The 15,116-nt window shown below is 33.6% G+C and overlaps 1 protein-coding gene across 1 annotated transcript in view; it reads right to left on the reverse strand.

The window, feature by feature from the left end:
- LOC121727849 (homocysteine S-methyltransferase-like) overlaps positions 1-11,551 on the reverse strand; it is a 40,763-nt gene extending 29,212 nt beyond the window's left edge. Inside the window, exons 1-2 of the mRNA XM_042115901.1 lie at positions 11,547-11,551; positions 8,692-8,698 (exon numbers count right to left, since the gene is read on the reverse strand). The gene's annotated coding sequence lies outside the window, so the exon portion shown is untranslated. The remainder of the gene's footprint in view (positions 1-8,691; positions 8,699-11,546) is intronic.
- Positions 11,552-15,116: the final 3,565 nt, after the last annotated feature.

The raw sequence follows: 15,116 nt of genomic DNA on the forward strand, positions 1-15,116 counted from the left end.
GGTAGTACTTATGTGACTTATTGCGATTGACCAACGGCTCACAGGTCAACAACCAGAGATATTAATAGAGTTATCAGTTAGAGCAACGCACTCACAAGCCAAAATGCGATGAGATAATAATAATGATACCTATAATGTTGTACAGAATGTTATACTTTTATGTCGTAATCACAATCTTAGTTTTATATCGGCTTCGTGAAGAAGTAACTGTTTAAATTCTATGTACGCGTGGGTATATTATATGCATTACATTTTTTTCCTAATTTATATAATATAAGTACAGTAAATTTTTTAATATGAAGTTTAAAAGAATTAATTCGAGTTATAGTATTAAGAACCTCGCAGTCCTTCCTTAATGGAAGTCGATAAAAAAGTTAACGCCGTTATTCTTCTTACGAGTTTGAACCCTCCACTTTTTAATGGAATTCGTGGATGTACCATAAATAAATTATCGTATTATAAATGTGTTTGTAACTTCGGTGTCAGTTACCTGCCAGTCTGTGATCGATGTCCGCTCAGCAATTTCCTCGTTCGTCTATAAAAAGTAAAAGCTTTCTGTGTTATAATTGAGATCATTTTCGGACACCGCATCTTTGTTGACACAGCAAAATCTATGAACTATATTTCATTTTGATCTACGAAGATCATTGTGGTCGGCTATATCAATTTAACGGCCAAACTCAAGACATTTCAATGATTATTTAGCTTGTCTTTAATCAGAGTTTTGCATAAAATTTATAAAGTGAAAGTCAAAATCTTTATTAATCGCAACTTGCATGAAATACCGCACTGTATACAGAAATAAAATAGCATATTAATTTGTTCCATTTCTTCCTCACATTTAACTCAAAGGGAATGAATATAGGTCCCGTCCAGTTGATCAAACTACCGCGCAATATTTCTCTTTTTTTTTTTAAACCGTCTGTAGCCGTGTGTATCCAGTTCTGACTGTGTATTTAAAATTCATAGTAGCGGTTGTTCGAAATTCAATGTTGTTTTCGTTCTAAAAGTCAAGTCCGTCTCGTTGTAAAAATATTATGTAGAAATTACAACCTACGCCTAGAAATGAAACGAATAATTAATTGCAACGAGGCTTCATAATATTAGCTTCATAATATTTGTACACTTGGCTGTAATACAGGAAATTGCTAAGTATTATCTTGCTCTTCAATCTCTACATAACGTGACATTACGTAAGGCTTAGGTTGTACACTAAACGAATGAGCTCTGCGTTTCATGGAGTAGTATGGGATGACTTAATGTGTGTACGTTTTTTTGTTCAATTCAGGCTATAACATTAATACTCGTATATGACGACCGTAACACTCTTGCGCAAAAATCAGTACAGGGGGGTGAGCCAAAATCTTTTCGTTTTCGCTTCGTTATAGAATCGCTGATGAAAATGTATGGAATTGACATAAGCATTCGTTAATATGACGTTGACGTTCGACTCGTCTTATGTCAATTCCAAACATTTTGATCGGCGATTCTATAACGAAGCGAAAACGAAAAAGTTTCGGCTAAATGGCCAGGGCTGTGGGCGTGAAGAGGTTACAGACAGACGGGCACATTTTCACATCTATACTTATAATATTATAAAGCGGAAGAGTTTGTTAGTTTGTTTGTTTGTTTGAACGCGCTTATCTCAGGAACTACTGGTCCGATTTGAAAAATTCTTTCAGTGTTAGATAGCCCATTTATCGAGGCAGGCTATAGGCTATATTTTATCACGCTAATACTAATAAGAGCGAAGAAATAGAGGAAAGTGTGGAAAAAACGGGAGGAAATTATTTGAAAGGGCTTATTTGAACGCGCTATTCTCGGGAACTACGGGTCCGATTTGAAAAATTATTTCAGTGTTAGATAGCCCATTTATCGAAAAAGGCTATAGGCTATATTTAATCACGCTCAGACTAAAAGCAGCGAAGAAATAGAGGAAAATGTGGAAAAAAACGGGGCAAATTATTTGAAAGAGCTTATCTCACGAACTTTTTCTGTTATTTGGCACAGGTAAGAAGTATACCCCGTGAAGGATCATAGGCTATTTTTTGTGGACGAATTTGTCTGTGAAATATCTAATTTACGCGGGCGAAGCTGCGCGGGACGTTATATTTCGCGTTGTCACGACATCACGCGTAAACGGCTAGACCCATCTTGCTGAAATTTGGTACGAGTATAAAGATACTTTGAGTCCCGAAAAAGAACATAGGATACATTTTGTCCCGGAAAAATAACTGTTTACTGCACAATATACTTATTTGATTTGCGCGTAAACTATTCAATCTATTTTGATGGAATTTGGTGTGGAGATACTTTGAGTCTCGAGAAAGGACAAGGAATACTTACTAATTTTGTCCCGGAAAATGTACGGTTCCCGCACAATAAACTTTTATGATTATCGCCTAAAGTCTAAACTATTTAATCTAATTTGATGAAATTTAGTATGGCAATACTTTCAGTCTCGGGAAAGGACATGGGATACTTTTTATCCCGGAAAATATACGGTTCCCGCACAATAAACTTTTATGATTCTCGCCTAAACTATTCAATCTATCCTACTAATATTATAAAGGCGAAAGTTTGTTTGGATGTATGGATGTATGGATGTATGGATGTATGGATGTGTGGATGTATGGATGTTTGTTACTCTTTAACGCAAAAACTACTGAACGGATTTTAATGAAACTGTACAATAATATAGCTTATACATCAGAATAACACATAGGCTACAATTTTAACCGACTTTCAAAATGGGGGAGGTGTTATGTTCGGTTTCTTATGTTCAACGATTACTCCGCCGTTTGTAAGCCGATTTTCAAAATTTTTCTTTTGGTACAAAGGGTATCATGCCAATTTAGTATTATATTCACAAAAGTGGTGATCTGATGAAGGATCCATAAGTAATCGAGGGAACTCCTCAAATTTTATAGGGAAACGTGTGGTGACTTCGGTTTCGTGAGAAGTATTCTAAGCATATGCTACCAACAAGTAAGATTTTGCACCGAGGTATACCTGGTATACCGTGGTTCGGAAGGTGCTGAGAGAACTCCTGATTCTTTATAGATACAAGTTTGGGAGTTTCGGCGTTGTTTTAAGAACGGAAAGCATGTTATGCTACTATGCAAATTACATTCATCGTCATCATCATCACTACCATATTACAGAATGCATCGTCGATTATGAGCCTATTATGTGTTATTGGTACTTTTCATAGTCTTTTAGATCGAGACTCGAGTTTGTCAAGCGATAATTTAAAAAAATCTAATTATAAACCTGAAGAGTATGTTTGCTTGAACGCGCTAACCTCAAGAACTAAAGGTCCGCTTATAGATTATTATAAATTTAAAAGCTTATTTCAGTGTTAGATAGCTTATTTATCGAGTAAGGCTATAGGCTATATTATATGTATCTTAGCGAGATAATTCACGCTAAGACTAATACGACCAAAGAAACTCAGGAAAATGTGGGGGAAACGGGGGAAATATTAGAAAGGGTTTATCTCACGAACTACTGGAGCAATTTTTATAGCAATATTTGGCACAGATATGGAGTAGACCACGTGAAGAGAGTAGCTCGGACATAAGCTATTTTTTATGGGAAAATGTACAGTTTCCGTAAAATTTCTAATTTACGCGGGCGAAGCCGCGCGGGACATCTAGTTTATAATATAAGTATGGATTTTTTCCTCGTCCATCAACATTGTTATTAAGTAATAGTGGAGAGAATTAGATCTGTTTGTATAAAAAAAACTACTCTACGAGATTATTATGAGGCAATAATAAAATTTTCTAATTAAGGTAACTAATAACTTAGCTTATTTGTACAGAAAAAAAGTATGATACCCGAGATCGCGCGCACGAAAAGGCAATATGTAGTTTTACAGACAATACCAATCCCTTGGGCCAAAAAGATATACTTACTTAGACATAATATTATATCATGTCTATCACATATTACACTCATCTTTCATTTTATAGATTTTTATACAAATACCTACAATAAAACCCAGGTAGCTATAATATTTACATACTCCTAAAAGTATTTCGTTAGTAATACGAGACTTTAGAACTAAGGTGAAAAATTTCTACAATTAGAAAATGAGGTATTGTCTTATAGAGGATACGAGTAACGACGCTAGGAAAATATATCAAAATTTAAATCATTAAAATTGGTAATCTGTAGATCAGTTAATGTTGGTATATTCATTCTGATTTTGTTGTTATCGAAACCTTTATTTACTAAATATATGCTTAATAAGTTGTGTAGTGTAAATATAAAAGGAATATCCATAAAACGTACGTCACATTAATGTAATGATTTTAAGACCCACGGGTGGTCACATTGGTTAGCCCCCCCCCCCCCCCTTCCTAGTGTGACGTCACGAAACATAGGACTCCTCCCCCTCCTTATCACACCATGTCACACTTCGTCGATCTACTTTATGGTATTATTTAGGTGTGACATACTTTATGGATGGCTCAAATTAATAAAGTAGAATACATCAAAGCCCGACGTACAGTAGCGAAGGTTCTCAAATTGAAATTACATTTCTGGCCTTTGAGAGACTTTCTTAGTTGCCGTTACTCCTAATGTAGATTACAAATAGGCTAAAAAGAAAATAAACCTAGCGGAATCTGCTCAACCATGGGCAGCTATTTATTCCACAAAACATCAAAGGCAAAATTATACATAATACTAGCTGTTGCCCGCGACTTCGTCCGCGTGGACTTCAGTTTATAGCAACAAAAGCGCTGCTATTCCGGTGTAGCACGGCCCTAAGAGGGGTACCACTTACCAGGGTTTTAAAAAGTTGTTAAATTTGACACAAATTTTGTTGACACCGCGCTATAAACTAAAGTCCACGCGGACGAAGTCGCGGGCAACAGCTAGTTATGAATAAAAACAATAATATATAATAAAGTAAGTATGATTAGTTCTGTTACAATAATGAAGTAAAAAATAAAACGCCATCTGTTTTCACATATTAGAATTAAAATGTTGATTGCATTGATATAATATTTTCTGGATGGAATATAGGCCAACACGGTACACTCGAACTCCTGTCCAAATATTCCAAAGTCGCCCACTGAAAACAAAGAAGACCTTATCAACATGGCTGTCAATCTCTCCAAATCGATTGAATGCGTTATTCAAAACTCGGACATCAAGGACACTTATAGACTGAAACCAAAAATTGGGCAATCCAGTAATACTCCGATAGTCGTAGAATTGAACTCAGCTATATTGAAAAACAAAATACTTAGAACGGCCAAAACATTTAATGTTAAAAACAAAAATAGCAAACTGAACGCTAAACACGTTGGGCTTAATACGCAGGACACCCCCATATACTTAAGTGATCATTTAACCCCAAAAGCTGCCCGTCTTTATTTCTTAGCCCGAGATCTAGCTAAAACACGAAATTTCAAATTTTGTTGGACAGCTTATGGAAAGGTGTATGTAAGAGAGAATGAAAAATCTAATGTAATTCAGTTGCACAACGAAAACCAGGTTCATGAACTTTTAGCAGCTTCAATACAGGGCAAAGTAAATAAATGACTAGATAAGATTTATTTTTATAAAAGTCTGGGCAATGTCTTACTTGTATTTGTATGTAATTTTTTAGTTCATAACTCAATGCCTTACATTCACGAATACTTTAAGTTATTGCTCCTATCTTCACAAATAATACAATATACTCTACAACAAAACAAAACATATCTTACATTAAACTCACTTTTTCAATCCAATATAATATCTACTTTAAAAACTGCTATATTAGTCATGGAACGACCTTTATTCAGTATTAATTTATTAATTCCCTCATTCACTATCTACGTGAAACTACAGGGAAAATTATGCAATATTTTCACCATTTACAACGTAAGATTATTACATCACGTTATGTTTTTCTTAATATTGTCTCTAATCTCTATACAATATATCATTAAATTAATAATAACTCTTATAAAATATACTATATTCAAACAAATATTAAGGATAATAAATAATAACATAAAATCTCCACAAAACAAAATCTTTATATATACGAGTAATAAAATATTGATAAATGTCTTAAAATACAAACTGATTTATGGTAGATAAACTAAATACGTTGAATGACATAGACAATCTTAATATTGCACGAACTATAGAATGCAGTTGTGATGAGCTATCTCGTCATTTGACTGTTAATAAAAGCGACTTGACAGTAATCTCTCAAAATATCAGGTCTATTTATTGTAATCTTGATGACTTTCTCATATCCATATCGTCTCTATCTTTTCTTCCCGACATTTTGGTACTAACTGAATGTAGATTAAGCCCAAACAAACCGACACCAAAAATAGACAATTACAATTCTTTCTCTACTACGTGTAATCACAACCAAAATGATGGAGTGGCAGTTTATATTAAAAAGTCCCTGTCAGCCGCAGTAAAGGAAATAAAATTGACACAAGCATGTTGCTTACAGATTGATCTGCATGATAACCTGATATTATGCATTTATCGATCTCCGTCTTATAGAAATACAATTAATTTTGTCAATTCATTATGTTCACATCTGGAAACAATAAAAAGTAGTAAGAATATTATAATAACGGGGGACATTAATATAAATATAGTATCGAAAATTGCACAGTCAAATCAGGAACATAACAATAAAACGCAATATCTTAATTCTCTCTCAGGTTTTGGTATCCTGGCTGGCCACACATTACCTACTAGGGAGAAAAGCTGTTTGGATCATGTGATGCTGAAAATTAGCAAGACATTATACACAGCCTTCATAGCTATATTGCAAATCACAGTCACTGACCACTATGCTACTCTCCTTAACCTCTCTAAAGCTAAACAATATTACACGTCTTATAGTAGAACAAAAAGTAAAATAGATTTCGATAAGGCCTTAGATGATTTACGTCAAAAAGACTTAACTGACTTATTCACCCTAAATGACCCAAATGACTTAACTGGTCGCCTCACAGCATTAATTACTGATACGCTTAAAGATAATACTCAAACTTTCAAAATTCCGAAATCGCAAGTTATACTGAAGCCTTGGGTGACTCCTGGTATTCTGCGCTGCATACAACATAGAAATAAACTCCAGCTAAATCTAAGAAAGGACAAATATAATGAAATCTTAAAAATCACATATAACAGGTATAGAAACCACTGCAACAACTTAATAAAAACACTTAAACGGGAATACGAAAAGAAAATATTAACTAAGTCTCTAAACAATAATAAAGAACTCTGGAACAATATAAAAAACATCACATTTAATAATAAATCTAACCATGACTCTACACATGAATTACTTAATTTAAAACCAAACGCAATGGAATCAATTAACCACATTAATAATTATTTTTGTAATATAGGGAAGGAACTAGCACAAAACATAAAGAGTGACTCTAATATTACATCATACAACAACAAAGTTTCGTCATCAGTGAACTCCTTCGTGCTACTAGAAACAGATATAAATGAAGTAAAAAGCACAATCATGAATTTGAAGCCTAATAGCTCACCGGGTTGGGATGGAATACCCATGCGTTTTCTACAACAAGCCAAAAATGAAATCAGTCCCATAATTGTTTACTTAGCAAATCTTTGTTTTCAAACAGGTATTTTTCCTGATTTACTAAAAAGGTCTATTATAACACCTGTTTTTAAAGGTGGAGACAAAAATGATATTAGCAATTATCGTCCAATATCCGTTTTGCCGGCAATTTCCAAGATTTTAGAGAAGCTTCTGAATACAAGAATTCTAAATTACCTCAACAAATATAATCTTATATCCCCTTCACAATTTGGGTTTAGGCGCGGGATGTCTACAGAGGACGCAGTAACGACATTAAGTCAAAAAGTTACTCAACTGGTGGATAAGGGACATAAGTGTTTAGCTGTTTTCCTAGATCTTAAGAAAGCATTTGACACTGTTTCTATCCCTATTCTGTTACAAAAGTTAGAAAATGTCGGAATCAGGGGAGTTGCTTATTCCTTACTAACAAGCTATCTGAATAGAAGAATGCAAAGGGTAAAGGTCAACGACCATAATATCAGTGACGATATCGTGGCAACCTACGGTGTACCTCAGGGCAGTGTGCTAGGACCGACATTATTTCTAGTATATATTAACGATCTATGTAAACTTACCCTAAAAAATGCCAATATTTTATCATACGCTGACGACACAGCTATTATATTTAGTGAAAAAAAATGGTTCCAATTAAAACAATGCGTAGAGCACGGTATGAAGCAAGTAGCGGACTGGTTAACAAACAACCTTTTGACCCTGAACACATCTAAAACGAAATATATATGCTTTAGTACACAGAACCAAAGGCAACCTTACTCTGACTTCAGTATAAAAATTCATAATTGCAAAATAGACAATATAATAACATCTTCCTGTAACTGTCCTGTAATTGAAAAAACTGATAAAATTAAATACTTAGGGGTGATGATTGACCAGCGATTATCATGGCAGCCGCATCTTGAACAAGTTGCTAGTAGATTAAGAAAATTAAATTGGATTTTTAAAATCCTAAGACAAGTTACGCCTGTAACAATTACAAATAATACTAATTCACCGCGAAATATTCTAAAAGACATTTACACAGCTTTAGCAGAATCAATTTTGGTCTACTGCATTCCTGTTTGGGGAGGTGCATGCAAAACAAAAATACTAGAAGTAGAAAGGGCGCAACGTTGTTTGTTAAAAATTATAAATTTTAAGAGCAAAATAACTCCAACAGATGAACTGTATCGAATAAGCAAAGTATTAACCGTTAGGAAATTATATATTTTACTTACAATTCTAAAAAGGCATAAAACTATTAACGGCAGCCAAAATCTTATACTTGGGCGCAGAAATAGAAATAGGATAAAAATCGAACTCCCTAAAGTAAGAACCGAATTTGCGATGAAACAATACGTTTATAAGTCTATTATAATTTACAACAAAATAAACAATGTGTTAAATATTACTGACAAAAATAACAGAGAGTTAAAAAAAATGGTTAGAGATTATCTAAGCCCCTTAAATTACAATGATACTGAAAAACTGATTGAATCATTAAAGTTGTAGATTAATCGTACTTACACATAAAATCACATTCATAAACACACACTCTCACACACACACACACACAAACACACACACACACACACACACACAAACACACATACACACATACACACACAAACACATACACACACCACATACTTACAAATATATTATATCTAAGGATTCTTTGCTATAATACATAACTGCACAATCAAGCATGAGTTTATTAGTTTTGAGCTAAAATTGTGTATTATAATTGTTAACTGTTTAGTATTTTCCTTCTTGTGTACTTAAAGTAGTTTTAATAATAACTTAAATAGTCTGTTTATAATATATAATAAGTGATTTCTGCGGTTTTTTAGGTATGGAAGAGCGTTGTTACCTGACACAGGCTAAGGCCTACTAGGTGACTTCAATCTTGTATCTTAGTAATGTAACTGTTTATAAGAAATAAAGATTATTATTATTATTATTATTATTATTATAAGATAAGATAGATTGATTATTATTATACCAAGTGATAATATTATTAAACATAATATTCTAACGTATTAAAAACTATAAACAAAAACATAATTACTAATAAGTATGATTAGTTCTATGTTACAATGAAGTAAAAAATAAAACGCCATCTGTTGAATCGTATTAGAACTAAAATGTTCATTGCATCGATATATTTCTGGATTTTTTATAATATTATTAATTTACGAATTTTCCGTAAAAATAATTTCGATTGAGATGTGATTCCAGCTAAAAGCGTTTTTAAAGGTTCTGGTGGTGGTTTTAGCGGTGGCAGTGATATTTTTCCAGATGCGCAACATAAACCAGCTGATTCACCTTTGTACTTGAAAGCATGACAATGTTGACACTCTTTGTCCATACTACCAATCGTGATCAATGCATGTGATGAATAATCTATTTCAGGATCATATTCAAACGCGAGAAGATTAAGTGATGCTCGTGCCAATGCTCGATTATCTTGTACTCGCTGTTGGTTACGTTCTCTATGTGCGTTGGTCGCTCGTTGACGTGCCTCTCGTTGTCTTAATGTATTAGCACGAAGACGTTGAGCACGTTGCTCTAAATTTTCATTTGCACGTGTACATGCAGCTCGATCTCTTAAATTTACATTATCCATAGAATGTTCTTCTACTGTTCTATTCAATCGATGATCATGAACTAATTGCGCGTGCTGAGCACGTCGACCAATATTTCTTGCTCTTCCACGAAGACGTGGCATTTTTCTACAAAAATAAAATATTGCAAAATAATATACAATGAATATGAGTTACTTATTGATAATGAATTTTTAATTAATTAACTCAAAAGATTTATTATGACAAATTTTAGATAAAGAACATGTAATCGCATTTTGTGAGTTTTTTTATTTAATATCTCCAAAAATGAATTAATTGTCAATAAAAATAATTAAAAAAATTCAATCCTCTAACTACACAAATAAACTTGAAGGTTATGTTGGTTGTTAATAAACGCACGTGTAAATTAAAAAAGATAATTTATAAAAAATATACTCACTTCGATTCCGCACTAAATTTACAAAATGTATAAGTTATTTATATACACTTCAGAACTCTTCGAAAACTAATTACATTAAATATTTTAATTAGCAACTTCACTTGAATAACACAATTATAACACAAAATAACGAAATACTTTTTCAAATTGATCGTAGCACTATCTGTCGGGACAAACTAAAATTAAAATAGAATAATATTGAATGCGATGATAGCGCCATCCGTCAAATCTGATGTAAAACATTCCAAAATCAAAAACTCCTTACAAATAAAAATTTATTAAAAAAACATCTGAATTCACAAAATTATTTATACACACTTCAAAACTCTTTAAAAAATAATTACATTTAATATTTTAATCAGCACATGAATTGAATAACAAAATTTTTTTCAAATTAATCGTAGCACCATCTGTCAGGACAAACTAAAATTGAAATAGAATAATATTGAATGCGATGATAGCGCCGTCCGCCGGATCTAATGTAAAACATTCCAAAATCAACAACTCCTTATAAATAAGAAATTAATTGAAAAAACATTTTCCAGTAGACCAAACTGTAAATCTAAACCATTCTCGAATCTCCACGAACACACACAAAAAATTTCATCAAAATTGGTCCAGTCGTTTAGGAGAAGTTCAGTCACATACACACGCACACAATAAATATATATATTAAGATGTGTAACGCGCTACGGTTTTTTACAAAGTTATCCCAGTTTTGGAGTCAAAATTAACATTTTCTTCTAATTTGAATGTCCATATTATATCCATATATCTCAAGACACAACATTTTCAGCGCTCTCTATGAGTAGAACTTAAAATAACTCACAATGATTGTAATGTAATGCATATAATAATATTATATTAATTAATTATTTTATACCCAGTTATAAAATATATCACTATCTCCAATGCATATGAGTTGTTATACTTATAAAAACCATTGACACCCGGTATCGGTCATTCACCGGTATCACGCATGCAAATTTAAAATTTCGATGCGAATAGCAAAAAGTTTGGCTCTCTCTCAACCGTCGCAGCGTCGGATTTTTGAATTTACATTTGAGTAAATCATAAAATAGTTAATATTACCAAAGTACACTGTTTATTAATAAAAATATATATGTACCTACATTGTACACAGTGAGTAACTCTTCAAGAATTGCTTGTCTTTGTCTGGCATTGATGTTGGAAACTTCAAATTTGATATTACAAGCATAGACAAGCAATTTGTGGAATAACTGGTAATAATATTTTTATTAGCAGATACAGTCATATATTATAAGTTTATGGATACAGTTTAGAAAAACAAAAAAATGTAGAATATTAATTGTGTATTTGTCTAAAAATTTTATTATGAGAAACTGATAAAATACTTAATGGATACCAGATCTGGATTTTTTGAATTTAATTTTCGCGATACGACAACTTATTGAATTTCAATTGTCTTAAAAATTGTTTGATTTTATGATGATGTATTTCGTGAGTAGAGGCGTAACTAATTATGCACTAAACTCACACTCTACAACTAAAGTGCTTTGTATTAAATTGTTCAGTCATTAAAACTTTAACTGAAGGAAAGGTAAAAAGAAAATAGTTTCCTCGGAAGTTGCCTGCACTTTAAGAAAAAACTTATTACGTGCGGAGTAAAAATGTTCTAATCGTAGTAGTTCTCGTTTTACAACGTATTTGGTTCGTTAGATTTGATTTTACAGCTTGTTTTGTCACAACTTCCTCTAAAATCACGATTTTGGCACTCGGAACACAAGTTGCGAAACTTAGAGTAAGTTTCGCAACTTGTGTTGCGATTATTATCTGCGTTACTGAAAAAATGTTAACGTAGTAAATGTATTTATTCTACAATCTACAGGCTCAAAATAATAATTTTTCTACACTTAGGTACTTTATTTAAAAAATAGGGAGTGCCTCCGCTGCCGGCGCCGTTTTGCGAAGTTTGCCGAAATCACGCGATGTTTGCCGAATAGGCTGCCGGCGCCTGTTCGGCAAACATCGCTTGTCAAATGACAGAATAATGATCAAAAACATCAGTATAGTAGTGATGATGATGATGGTGGAAATGTGATCTGCAAGTAGCATAATAATATGTACCTTTGCTTCTTTAAACAACGCTGAAACTCTCTAACATATTGTATTTAAAGGAGTCCGAAGTTCTGTTCAGTACCTTCGGAAGTATACCACGGGGTATAATACTGTGGTGCAAAATCTTACTTTTTGGTAGCCGAAAAAAAGAAGTAAAGCTAAGGTAGATGAAAATGCATTAAAAAAAACTAAAATATCCACAGCTGAACAAATAACCTCCACCTTTGGAAGTCGGTTAAGAAGTCGAATATTTGAGATTATAATTATTTCTTCTTAAAATTTGTTTATCGCCACTGGAACCTAGCGTTTTACGCATTTTCACCGGTTCCCATTTTGAGTGGGCTGGCAGCCGTTATTTAATATCTCGGCTGCCGGCAGTATACTTACCGCCGGTTCCCATTACTGATAATTTTGGTAGCCGGCGCCGGCAACGGAGGCACTCCCTAAAAATATATTCGTAGTACAATCAATGTTAAACATTTTTTTAATTATTTATTTGAGGTCGCTCAACGTAGGAGCCATTACCGACCACTGTAAAGTACACGGAAATTCATAAACATTGATCACGGGAAGCTGGAACGAAGAATTATATCAATTCATTATTGTCGATTCGGTGAAATCGAATCATTGTTTCGAGTTTACCGTAGATTTACATCGGGCGATTAACGTCGGCACAAATAGGGGAGCTCGTGTAAATTAATGTTTGGCAGGTATGAAAGGAGCGTATTAATCTTATCAACGTGAACTAACTCGGTGCAGCTCCATTGTTAGTGAAAATCAAAGTAGCTGCCTCATGCAAGTCAATTACGTCTATCTGCCGTCTGGTTATCTTAGCTAGCTGAACAATATGAATTTAGAACAAGTTTGTGTTTATACGAAACAGTTAAACACGGTTAGTGTGTGCTCCGATCTTGGGGAATTGAATTGTGCGACAGCGGCAGGCAGCGGGGCGCCTCGCGTTTACCATTTTACCAGACGAACTTATCACTCCTGTCTGTGAGAAGTGACATTGAGATAAGATATGAAATTATATTTGCTGTATAATATATTGTAGTGTTAAGCTAATGTTGTAAAAATGTCTGTCGTTATGTGATTTAGGCCTAGCTATTTTGTAATAACTTTTAATAAAACGTCTCGCTCGATCACGTTATATGAGAATTGTGGTATCTTCTTTTCGGACAATTAAAAATGCAAATATTTACACTAAACGTCCTCATTCCTAGATCGCTCCAGGTACACCTATTATACTCGAAAATCCACCGTAAACATTAACCTCAATATGCCTAAGCCTTTTAGTCTTACTTTAGTCTTCAATTTCGAGATTACTTCGAAACACCTCATTAATTCTTAAAATCTTGGGGCGGGTTTTACAGGTGCTTGCGCTTCTAATATTCGTAGACATTTAATTTTGAAAATTATGCTACCCCGCATTAATTTATCAAATTAATTACTAAGGAAAACATCGAATCTAATTAGTTGGACGTATACTGAAATGCCAAAAAATCCAAAATAAAGCTTACCCTAATAGTAACTTCTAAACTAGGAGTTAGCCGGTTCATTTAAAACTTGAAGGCCGCTTAAGACGATTAACCGGCTATTGACAATACATATTCGATCTCCCGAAGCGAGCACAGCGTCTGGGCAGTATTTCTGTATGATAGATGACCACAACGAACGCGAGACACGGCGTCCGTCTGCATTGCGCCGCGCCGCGCCCAGGGATTACGTAACGTCGAATTATCGCGGTAAATAATAAAATATTTTATTCAATATCTCAGCTTTAGAAATCCACAGATTGCAGTTGTAAATGGATTCCTGCAGTGCCTTCTCAATATTTAATCCCGTTGTTCAAACGAAGAATCGAGAGTTAAATCGGCGGGGGCATTTTCTTTTAGTACATTTATAATGGAGCGAACAACTTCGGCAATAAATTATATCATGGATGAACTTCTTAGGCGTTTGCCTTTTGTTGAACGAAAAGTAGAGGTCTAGTGAATTGAATTAATTTGGGAATGAGTTACGAGTTACGACGATATAGCCTGCTTACCGTCACAATTTATGACGGGAACTTGCTCCCTAGTTACAACCTCTACGACAAAGAATTCAGGTGATTTATAATATCTTGGCTGATTAATTATAATAATTATTTATTGAGAAGTGACGTCGTCTCTATAAAGGAATAATAGGAATAATGTACAAGTTTCCACTGTAAATGTAATGCCTTAATTAAATCTTTCCTAATTATTATTACTTATAGTATACCTCCCGTGTGTAAAAGATTAACCCCCTTACTAATAAACGCTATATAAGCTTTGAATAGTTATACGGTGTTTTGTCTTCTTCAATCCAATTAAAAATGTCACTTGTGTGACAGGAACAAAACACTCTATAACTATTTAAA

The sequence above is a fragment of the Aricia agestis genome, chromosome 1, assembly GCF_905147365.1.
Source record: "Aricia agestis chromosome 1, ilAriAges1.1, whole genome shotgun sequence".
In the NCBI taxonomy this organism is placed as follows: Eukaryota; Metazoa; Arthropoda; class Insecta; order Lepidoptera; family Lycaenidae; genus Aricia; species Aricia agestis.